Raw genomic sequence first — 9,131 nt, forward strand, 5'->3', positions numbered from 1 at the left:
CCTGGTCCGGGTTGGCAGAAGTTTTAACATGACGCTGCCTTCTCAACGTAAAGCTTCAGGGTTTGCTGGGGTGGGGGCAAAAAGTGTGGAGGATGGAAAGTTCTACACATTTCTTCTGTCCAGATGTGATACATGATGCTTATGCTACCATTTTCTTTGGTTAAAGCAAATCACATGATCGTGACTAATCCCAAGGGGGTGAGTTCTCTGAAGGAGAGAACTTAAGAGAAATCTAGGTGGTCATTAATAAGGTCTCCCACAACCCATAGGCTTCTAAGTTTCCTAAACACAGTGCTCTTGTCTTTTATTTATGTATCATCTATAAATTCTTGTAAGAAGACTCGTAGATTCTGGGCCTACTTTTCTTTTCTTTTCTTTTTTTTTTAAAGATTTTATTTACTTATTCATGAAAGACACACACACACACACACACACACACACACAGAAAGAGAGAGAGAGGGAGGCAGAGACACAGGCAGAGGGAGAAGCAGGCTCCATGCAGGGAGCCCGACGTGGGACTCGATCCCGGGTCTCCAGGATCACACCCTGGGCTGCAGGCGGCCGGGCTGCCCTGGGCCTACTTTTCTCCCCTTAAGCACCACTTTACAAAAATAGAAGCATTTTTCCATTCCCTGATCCAGATTATATAAGGAACTTGTTAGATCAAAGACCAGATTCCACAAAAAGCTAATAGCAGCTTTTTTTCAGACTGAGCTCCTAATAGACACATTTTCTCTACTGATGAGGGTGCTCTACAAGATAGGATTGTTAGGAAACCAGGGGCATGAACTTGTGAGAGACCTCCGTCTCAATCAACCAGCTCCACCTCTCGGCCAGATATGCCATTGTAACTGATCACATGTTACAGAAGAGCAGACCATCCTCAGTGTTCTAAAATCTAAATAAGACAACGGGATCTGGTGGAGAAGTGGAGTACTGCAGAAGATAAAGGACGGTGGATTGCAAACTGGAGCCTCACTTAGCTTCTAGGGAATTCTGTGACCTCGGGAAAGTCATCCCACCCCAGTGGACCTGGGCTCTAGCTCTGGCTTGGAATAGAGTGGGACTTGGCCTGTGCTTCCCAGCTCTAGCTTCTTAAAAACAGATCCTTAGCCTCACCTAGACCTTCTAAATCATCTAGCTATAGGACCTAGAATCTATTTGGAGTGGAGGAGACGATCTGTAATGAGATCTTTAAATGTGGACTACTCTACAACTCCAGCCGTGCTCTTCTCTCAGACTTCTCTCACATCGGTGCCATCCATTTTTCCTAGACTCTGTATCTTCAGTCCAAACCCGAGAAGCACAAAACCAAATTCATCATTTCATTCAGGCCCTAAACCTCTCTTGTAATTATCCAGATTTCCCATAGATGAACGGTACAACCATCTCTCCAATTAATGAAACCAGAGAAAATTGGATTCATTTTAGACTCCTCCTTCTCCCCACCCAGTTCATCCTGCAGCCCTGAACATCTCTCTCCTTTATGCCTCGAGTCACTGCCCTAGCTCAGGCCTCCATCCGCTGCCCAGGTTATTACACTAGTCTCTTTCTATATTTCCCTGACTTGGATCTCACCGATTCCTTCTCCTCTTCCATCCAGATCCCTTGATTTCAGAGGGATCATCCTAACATAAAGAATCTGTCCAAAAGTCTTCAATGATGTTCCCGCTGCCGCTGGTTTAAAATCTAAATGCCCCTGCATGGCATTCAAGCTCCTTCAAGATGCTATCCCACCATTTCAGGGCCACTGGCAGTGGCTTCCCTGCTCACAGTACACCCTGCAGTGATATATATGCTCCCAGTGGTCCCTGAACGTGGTTCTCTCCAGTGGAAACACTATTCCTACACCTGCTTTCTGAATATGACCTGCCCACTGCCAGCTTTGGGAAGACCTCACAGTCTCCTCCAGAAAAGTGACAAATTATTCCTACATTTCCACTGTACTCTGCTCACACTTCCATTATAGAGTCTGATTGGGTTATAATGGTTTCTCTGCATGTCCATTCCCCCCACACCCCACAGAATGAAAACTACTAGGGGCCTGAGACACTGCCTGACATAAAACCACAAATATGTGACAAATAAATGAACGAACAAGTGAACAAATGACCCCGTCAGTTCTAAACATCCTGTAAGTCTATGTCTGCTTCAGTACAAAATATAAAGTATAATATCAAATTCCATAATTAAATGAACACCGAGGCAATGATTTGCAGCAGGGTGGGAATGAACAGAGGTCTGAGAAGAAGAGGAAGAAGTAGGGAGTGGGTGGCCCAGAGCAGGGAAAGGAGGACTGACAAAATCATGGGCGTGCAGCATAGAAAAATAACATCCTGGCCCCAACTCTACCCACTGTGATCCTTAGTGCTGAAGTTGTTTGAGGAGACTGAATTAAGTGAAGTGGCTAGAAAATTAAGATCCACTTGATTGAAAGTCAGTGAATGGTATGATTTCACTGAATAACTGCCTGAGTTCTTAAAGCAAATTATTTTCACTTCCAGCTGCTTTTCTCTGACCCTCTCCTCAAGTATTGACATGTGCTAAGCCTAAAAAAAGCGGAAGCTATCCTTAGAAAAACTAAAAAATGCACAACTCCCAAAGTCAAGAAATCTTCCAGTTGGCTCTTCCCTGGAGGAAAGCTTCATTGACAGGCTCCTTAATGCTCCTGCAATGACCAGGACTCAAATATGTGACTTCTGTGGCCCAAGCCATCATCACCATAAAAAATGTCTCTCTTTTAATACGTTTCTTATTTAAACAAACCTTAGAGGACTGTTTGGTGCCAGATTCTTAGAACTGGCCGTACAATGAATTTTTTTTTCTTGAATGTTTATGCTGCCCAGCCTGTAGCATTTAACCTAACAAAGAACGTTTAGTGTAAGGTAGCCATGTAGATGAATAGTTTTTTTGTGTGCTTGCTAAAAAAACGGGGGCTCCAAAGAACAAATCGAAAACCCATTAGGAATAATTCTACTTTACCCAGTGATGGGCAGAAAGCATGCAGGGAAGGGAGGAAATTATAAAAGACCTTATTCTAAAAAGGCAACAGAGTCAAATGTAGTCAAAGAACTGGGAAACCCAAACCAGACCAGCCAACAGCCCAGCTATAGGAATGAGACACCACAACCAGCTCTCTGTCTCTCCTTCTGTGTCTCCGTCTTTCTTTCTCTGACATGCGCGTGCGCGCACACACACACACACACACACACACACACGTTTCACAAATTGAATCCAATCAACCAGAACTGTGTCAGGGCCAAGACCCTCTCTTGGCTTAACACTTAAACTTTGCAATAACTACTGGTACAAAATTCTTAGGCAGCAAAGAACAGCAAGCAGTGCCAATATGACCTGTCATGTAGTAAGTGTCTCACTGCAAAAGGCAGCAGGTAAGATGCTAACATGTGCTATGTGGTGGTTTTAGGCAATTGCTCCTTTTGGACCCCCCACACCACCAACACTTTTGCTCTGCACCCACCCCAGTGTCTATCCACAGCAATGAAGACATCCCAAATCCAAATAACAAGATCATAGAAATTCTTATTTTAGATTTTTTTTTAAATTTATTTATGATAGTCACACACAGAGAGAGAGAGAGAGAGAGAGAGAGAGAGAGAGGCAGAGACATAGGCAGAGGGAGAAGCAGGCTCCATGTACCGGGAGCCCGACGTGGGATTCGATCCCCGGTCTCCAGGATCGCGCCCTGGGCCAAAGGCAGGCGCCAAACCGCTGCGCCACCCAGGGATCCCAAGATCATAGAAATTCTTGTTGCAGATCAGCTGCAGTCTGCAGCCTCTTCCAGGGGAAGGGAATGGACTGGGTCAGGTCAACAGGAGGAAAAGATCTCCTTGGACCTTGACTTTTTCCATTTTCGTTCCTCCCAAACATGCAGGACTTTGGGTGAGGCATGGGATCCTCTCCTGGGGTTGGCCCCAGCCACAGAGCCATCACCTGATGGGGACAGTGGAATATGTGGATTCAGCAGTGGTTAGTGTTCCTGCTGTTCTCTTACTTTACTATGACCTTGCAACTTTTTTCAAGACTGTTCATTATGCTAAAATATAGGCACATTGGAAAAGGTTGATGATCACTTTGTGAGCTTCGGTTAGGCCAGTGACAGCAGAATAGTATCTGACTTGTCTCAAGTGTATCCTTCTAAGGAGATGCCCATGCGCTACCCGCTGATGCCTCTTCCCAACAGAGCTGTCCTTTGTTAACTGCAGCGTCACCCCCATCATCTCTGTCACACAGCCTCACACCCACTATGGTAATCTGTTCTGGATGCATAATAAAATACAATGAATTAGGGATGCCTGGGTGGTACAGTGGTTGAGCATCTGACTTCAGCTCAGGTCATGATCCCGGGGTCCTGGGATCAAGTCCCACACCAGGCTCCCAGCAGAGAGCCTGCTTCTCCCTCCGCCTGTGTCTCTGCCTCTCTGTGTGTCTCTCGTGAATAAATAAATAAAGTCTTTTTAAAAAAATACCATGAACTAGGGGGCTTATAGGCAACAGATATTTCTTTCTCAGAGTTCTGGAGGCTGGGAAGTCCAAGATCAAAGTACTGGCAAGGTACTTTCCAAGATACTTCTGAGGTCTCTCCTCTGGGTGTGTATGTGGTTGTCTTCTCTCTGTGTGCTCACACAATCTCTTCTTTGTACTCAAGTCAGATGTGTGTTGGGATGGGGGTAAGGGGAAAGAGAATGAGAAAAAGAAAGAGAAAACTCACTAGTGCTTCCTCCTCTTTCTTTCTTTCTTTCTTTTTTTTTTTTTAAGATTTTATTTGAAGAAGAGATAGTTCAGTCTATAGCATCACCCTGGCATCCTTCCTCCCACCTAGCTTCCTATTTACTTTCAGCTCTAGCAACTAACTGGCAGTAACAGGAGTAGATGTGACAGGAAAAGAAATAGGAAAATTGAGCCCAGCAGAGAAAGGCATGTAAAGATGGGAAATGGATTAACTGAAGTGAATAGTGCCACCATTCATTTAATTTTGCAGGCTTAAAACCCAAGATTGGATCTTTAATTTTGTACCCTTCTGGTATCAGTTAGCTATTGCTGAGTAACAAACAGCTCCCAATTGTAATATTTATTTTTTATTTTTTTATTTTTATTATTTTTTTTTAAATATATTTTATTTATTTATTCATGAGCGACAGAAGAGAGAGAGGCAGAGACACAGGCTGAGGGAGAAGCAGGCTCCATGCAGGGAGCCTGATATGGGACTCAAACCCGGGTCTCCAGGATCACGCCCCAGGCTGATGGCGGCGCTAAACCACTGAGCCACCAGGCTGCCCAATATTTATTTTTTAAAAGATTTTATTTATTTATTTATTTATTTATTTATTTATTTATTTATTTATTCATGAGAGACACAGAGAGAGGCAGAGATATAGGCAGAGGGAGAAGCATGTTCCCTGTGGGGAGCTGATGTGGGACTCGATCTTAGGACCCTGGGATCACAACCTGAGCCAAAGGCAGATGTTCAACCACTGAGCCACCCAGGTGTCACCCAATTTTAATATTTAAAACAACATTCATCTCTTATTCCTCATATATCTGAAGGTTGGCTGGATTCTGCTGAAACCAGGCTGGGCTCAACTAGGCCACTCCTTTGAGGTTGCAGCCAGGGTGCTCTGCTTCGTGGAATAGATCTGGGGGATGGAACTGCTCCTCATGTCTCTCATCTTTCTCAGACCCGTAGGCCAGCATGGGTATATATGTTCCTTTTATGCTAGTGGCTGAGGCTCAAAAGCAAAGCAGAAACACACAGCGTCTCTTAAATCCTGGATTTGGAATGGCACACTGACATTACAGACATTTCTGTTTATGACGTTGGCTAAAACAGGTCACATAGTCAAGCCCAAAGTCAACTGTGTGGATGCAGGAAGGGGTGAAAGATTCAATATACCACATCTTCCTCCTCTTTACTTCCCACAGCTGACTTCACATTGGCTTATGTTATCACCCAAGTTTCCTGAATATGTCTACTTCTTACCCTCTTCCTCCATCACCTTCCTCGTCTGAGTGGTCACATTCTACCTAGATGCTGCAACAGCCTTTTAACTGGCCTCTGCCGAACCAATCTTGGGTCTAACCCCAAAATTATTTTTTTCAAATTCACCAATCTGCTCATATCACTTCCTATGACTCCTATTGGTTCTGGGGATAAAGACAAAAGTTTCTTACTATCAGTGAGGGCCTGATGTAAGCTGACAACCACCAACTTTTCCACCTCACCACAGAACCCATTTCTTCTCACTCTCAGCTCAGTGTTTTCTAACCTGTCATAAGTGCTGAGCTTTCTGCCACTTCAGGGCCTTTAGAATAATGCTTCTGTGCCTAGAACCCTAAACCCTACTCCTGCCCTCTTAATTCTGATTTATCCTGCAGATCTCAACTGAACCTCTCTGCTTTGTAAAGGCCTTCATGATGCCTTAAGCCACATCAGCTGATTGTTTTAGAAAGTTTCATATCATTATGAACCTTTACTTCATGACACTTTTTGCATTTTGTCACCATGCATTTATTTGTGAAATCATTTAATCAATGTCTCATCTCCCCAACCCCCGAGGGAAAAACTCCACGGTCATCATTATACCTCAGTGCCTAGCATGGTGATTGGTACATGGTGAGAACTCAAGGCATTTATCTTAAATAAATGAATGAACGAACTGGTCCAAACAATCAAAGATAAAAAACTAACTCTTTTCAGGGCTCCTGGGTTGTTCAGTTGGTTAAGTGTCCAACTTTTGATTTCAGCTTAGGTCATGATCTCAGGGTTGTGAGGTGGAGCCCTGCATTGGGCTCTACACTGGGTGTGGAGCCTGCTTAAGATTCTCTCTCTCCCTCCTGCCTCTGCCTGTCCCTCCCTCCCTCAAAAAACCCCCAACTAAACCTAGATCTTTTCATTTTCTTTCTCGGAACCTGAGGACACTCATACATTTTTTATTAAGATTTAACACAGACATAGTTCAGAGAAAAATGTAATCCAGGACAAATTACAATTTCACAGAACATTGAAGAAATTTTTAGCCACAGACTCTTTTTCTCTATATCCCTTTCTATACTTAATCCAGGTTTAGTCTGAAGAAAAAAATATCCCAAGATCTAAGGACCCTTTTCTATGTTTCACTTCATGGGTGTATCTATAATTGCTAAGTAGACCTATTGTAAAACATGAATTCCTCTTAAAAAACAAACACAAAAAACCATGATGCTTACATACTAAAGGAAGACTATTTACTCCTATTTTTTGTTGAAAATTATCTTTACTATTCTCTCTCTCTCTCTCTCTTTTTTTTTTTTTTTTAAGATTTTATTTATCTATTCATGAGAGAGAGAGAAAGAGAGGCAGAGACACAGGCAGAGGGAGAAGCAGGCTCCATGCAGGGAGCCTGACCTGGGACTCCATTCCGAGTCTCCAGGATCAGGCCCTAGGCCGAAGGCGGCAGTAAACCTCTGAGCCACCCAGGCTGCCTTATTCTCAATTCCAATCAACAATTCTGAATTATTAGCATGATGGCAAATTGTTGCATTGACAGCCCCAATTAATGGTCTCCTTTAACCACGCTCTTTGCAATGTAACTTTGCAGTTCACCAAGAGATGGAGTCTATTTTCCCACCCCTTGAATCTAGGCTGGTCTTTTTTTTAATTTGGCTAATAATATGCAATGGAAATGACATTGAGCCAATTACAATGAACATATGCTTCAAGAAGCCATGCATGCTTCTGTTCTTGTACTTTTGCTATTCCATAAGAATGATCCCAGGTTAACCTGTTGGAGGATGAGAGGCTATGTGGAGCAATGTCAAATTGTCACAGCGGAGGCAAATCTAGACCAGCCCCCTGCCAACCTCCAAGCAGAGATCAGGCAAGATTGCCTCAGATCACAGAATTCTGCTCAACCAACTTAGAGATTCCCAAGTCAGATAAGTGCTTCTCGTTTAAATTTGGCATGGTTTTTACAAGGCAATAACTAAATGAGATAGTGTTTAAAGCAATATAACTATGCTTCTAATAGAAATTACTACTACCTCACACCTTTTGCATCTGCCCCCAAATCATACACCATTCAGAAAAACATATTGGGGTTTAAATCTTCTCTAAAGCATTTACTAACCAGATAACTTTGGGTAAGTTAATTAAATAGTTCTAAGCTTCACATGCCTTACTTATAAAATAGAATTAATAATACAGAGAAGGGATCTATTATCCTTAATATCTTCTGTTTTTTTCTCCATGTTTCAGATCCCCAAATTTTTATTGGGGCACATAGTTCCTCTCTAGGTGTGTTTATGTGACCAAGTCTGGCCAAAGAGCTCCAAGTGAAATATCATGTAGTAGAAATCTTCCTAAGGAACCTAGTACATTTCTTTTGCCCCCTTTTCCTTCATCTTTTTTCTCTCTGATGGCATCATACACGACTACTGGCCGATGATAAGGGAGAAAGCTCTAGTCTTAGTGGACTTTGTAAAGCAGAACTGTGAAACCAACCCCTTACTGTCTACCTCTGGATTTTTATGCAAGAGAAATAAAATTCTCTTTTATTTAAGACACTGTCATTTTAGTGGGCACCTGGCTGGCTTAGTTGGTGGAGTGCACAACTCTTATTAATCGATCTCAGGGTTGTGGGTTTGAGCCCCATATTAGGTGTAGAGATTACTTAAAAATAAAATAAAATAAAAAGATATTATCTTAGGTTTCTGTTACTCACAATTAAACCTAATCCTAGCTAATATAAAGAATCTTCTTGGTGGTTTGTTATGAGTGAGGTAATAATATAACTGCCTGGCATCATGCCTAGTACACAGTAAGTGACAATAAATAAGTGTAGCTCTTATTATTTTCTTATTGGTAGTAATAGTAGAGGCAATACCAACATGCTTCCCTGGCTAACATTGAGATAAAACTGGCAATATCATTGAAGTCAGCTAAAATGATGGCTGTAGTCACAGCATTTACATAATAGTAAAGATCCATGACATGTATTTGTTGATAATTTTATCTCAGAGTTTCCCTCTTAACTCATTCATCACTAAAATAACAGTTTTACCTTAATGAAATTTAGGAAAGAGATGTATATTAGCAATGATAGTGCAGCACTGGCTTTGTCAAATTTAATTCA

This window comes from Canis aureus, chromosome 28, assembly GCF_053574225.1.
Source record: "Canis aureus isolate CA01 chromosome 28, VMU_Caureus_v.1.0, whole genome shotgun sequence".
Taxonomy (NCBI): Eukaryota; Metazoa; Chordata; class Mammalia; order Carnivora; family Canidae; genus Canis; species Canis aureus.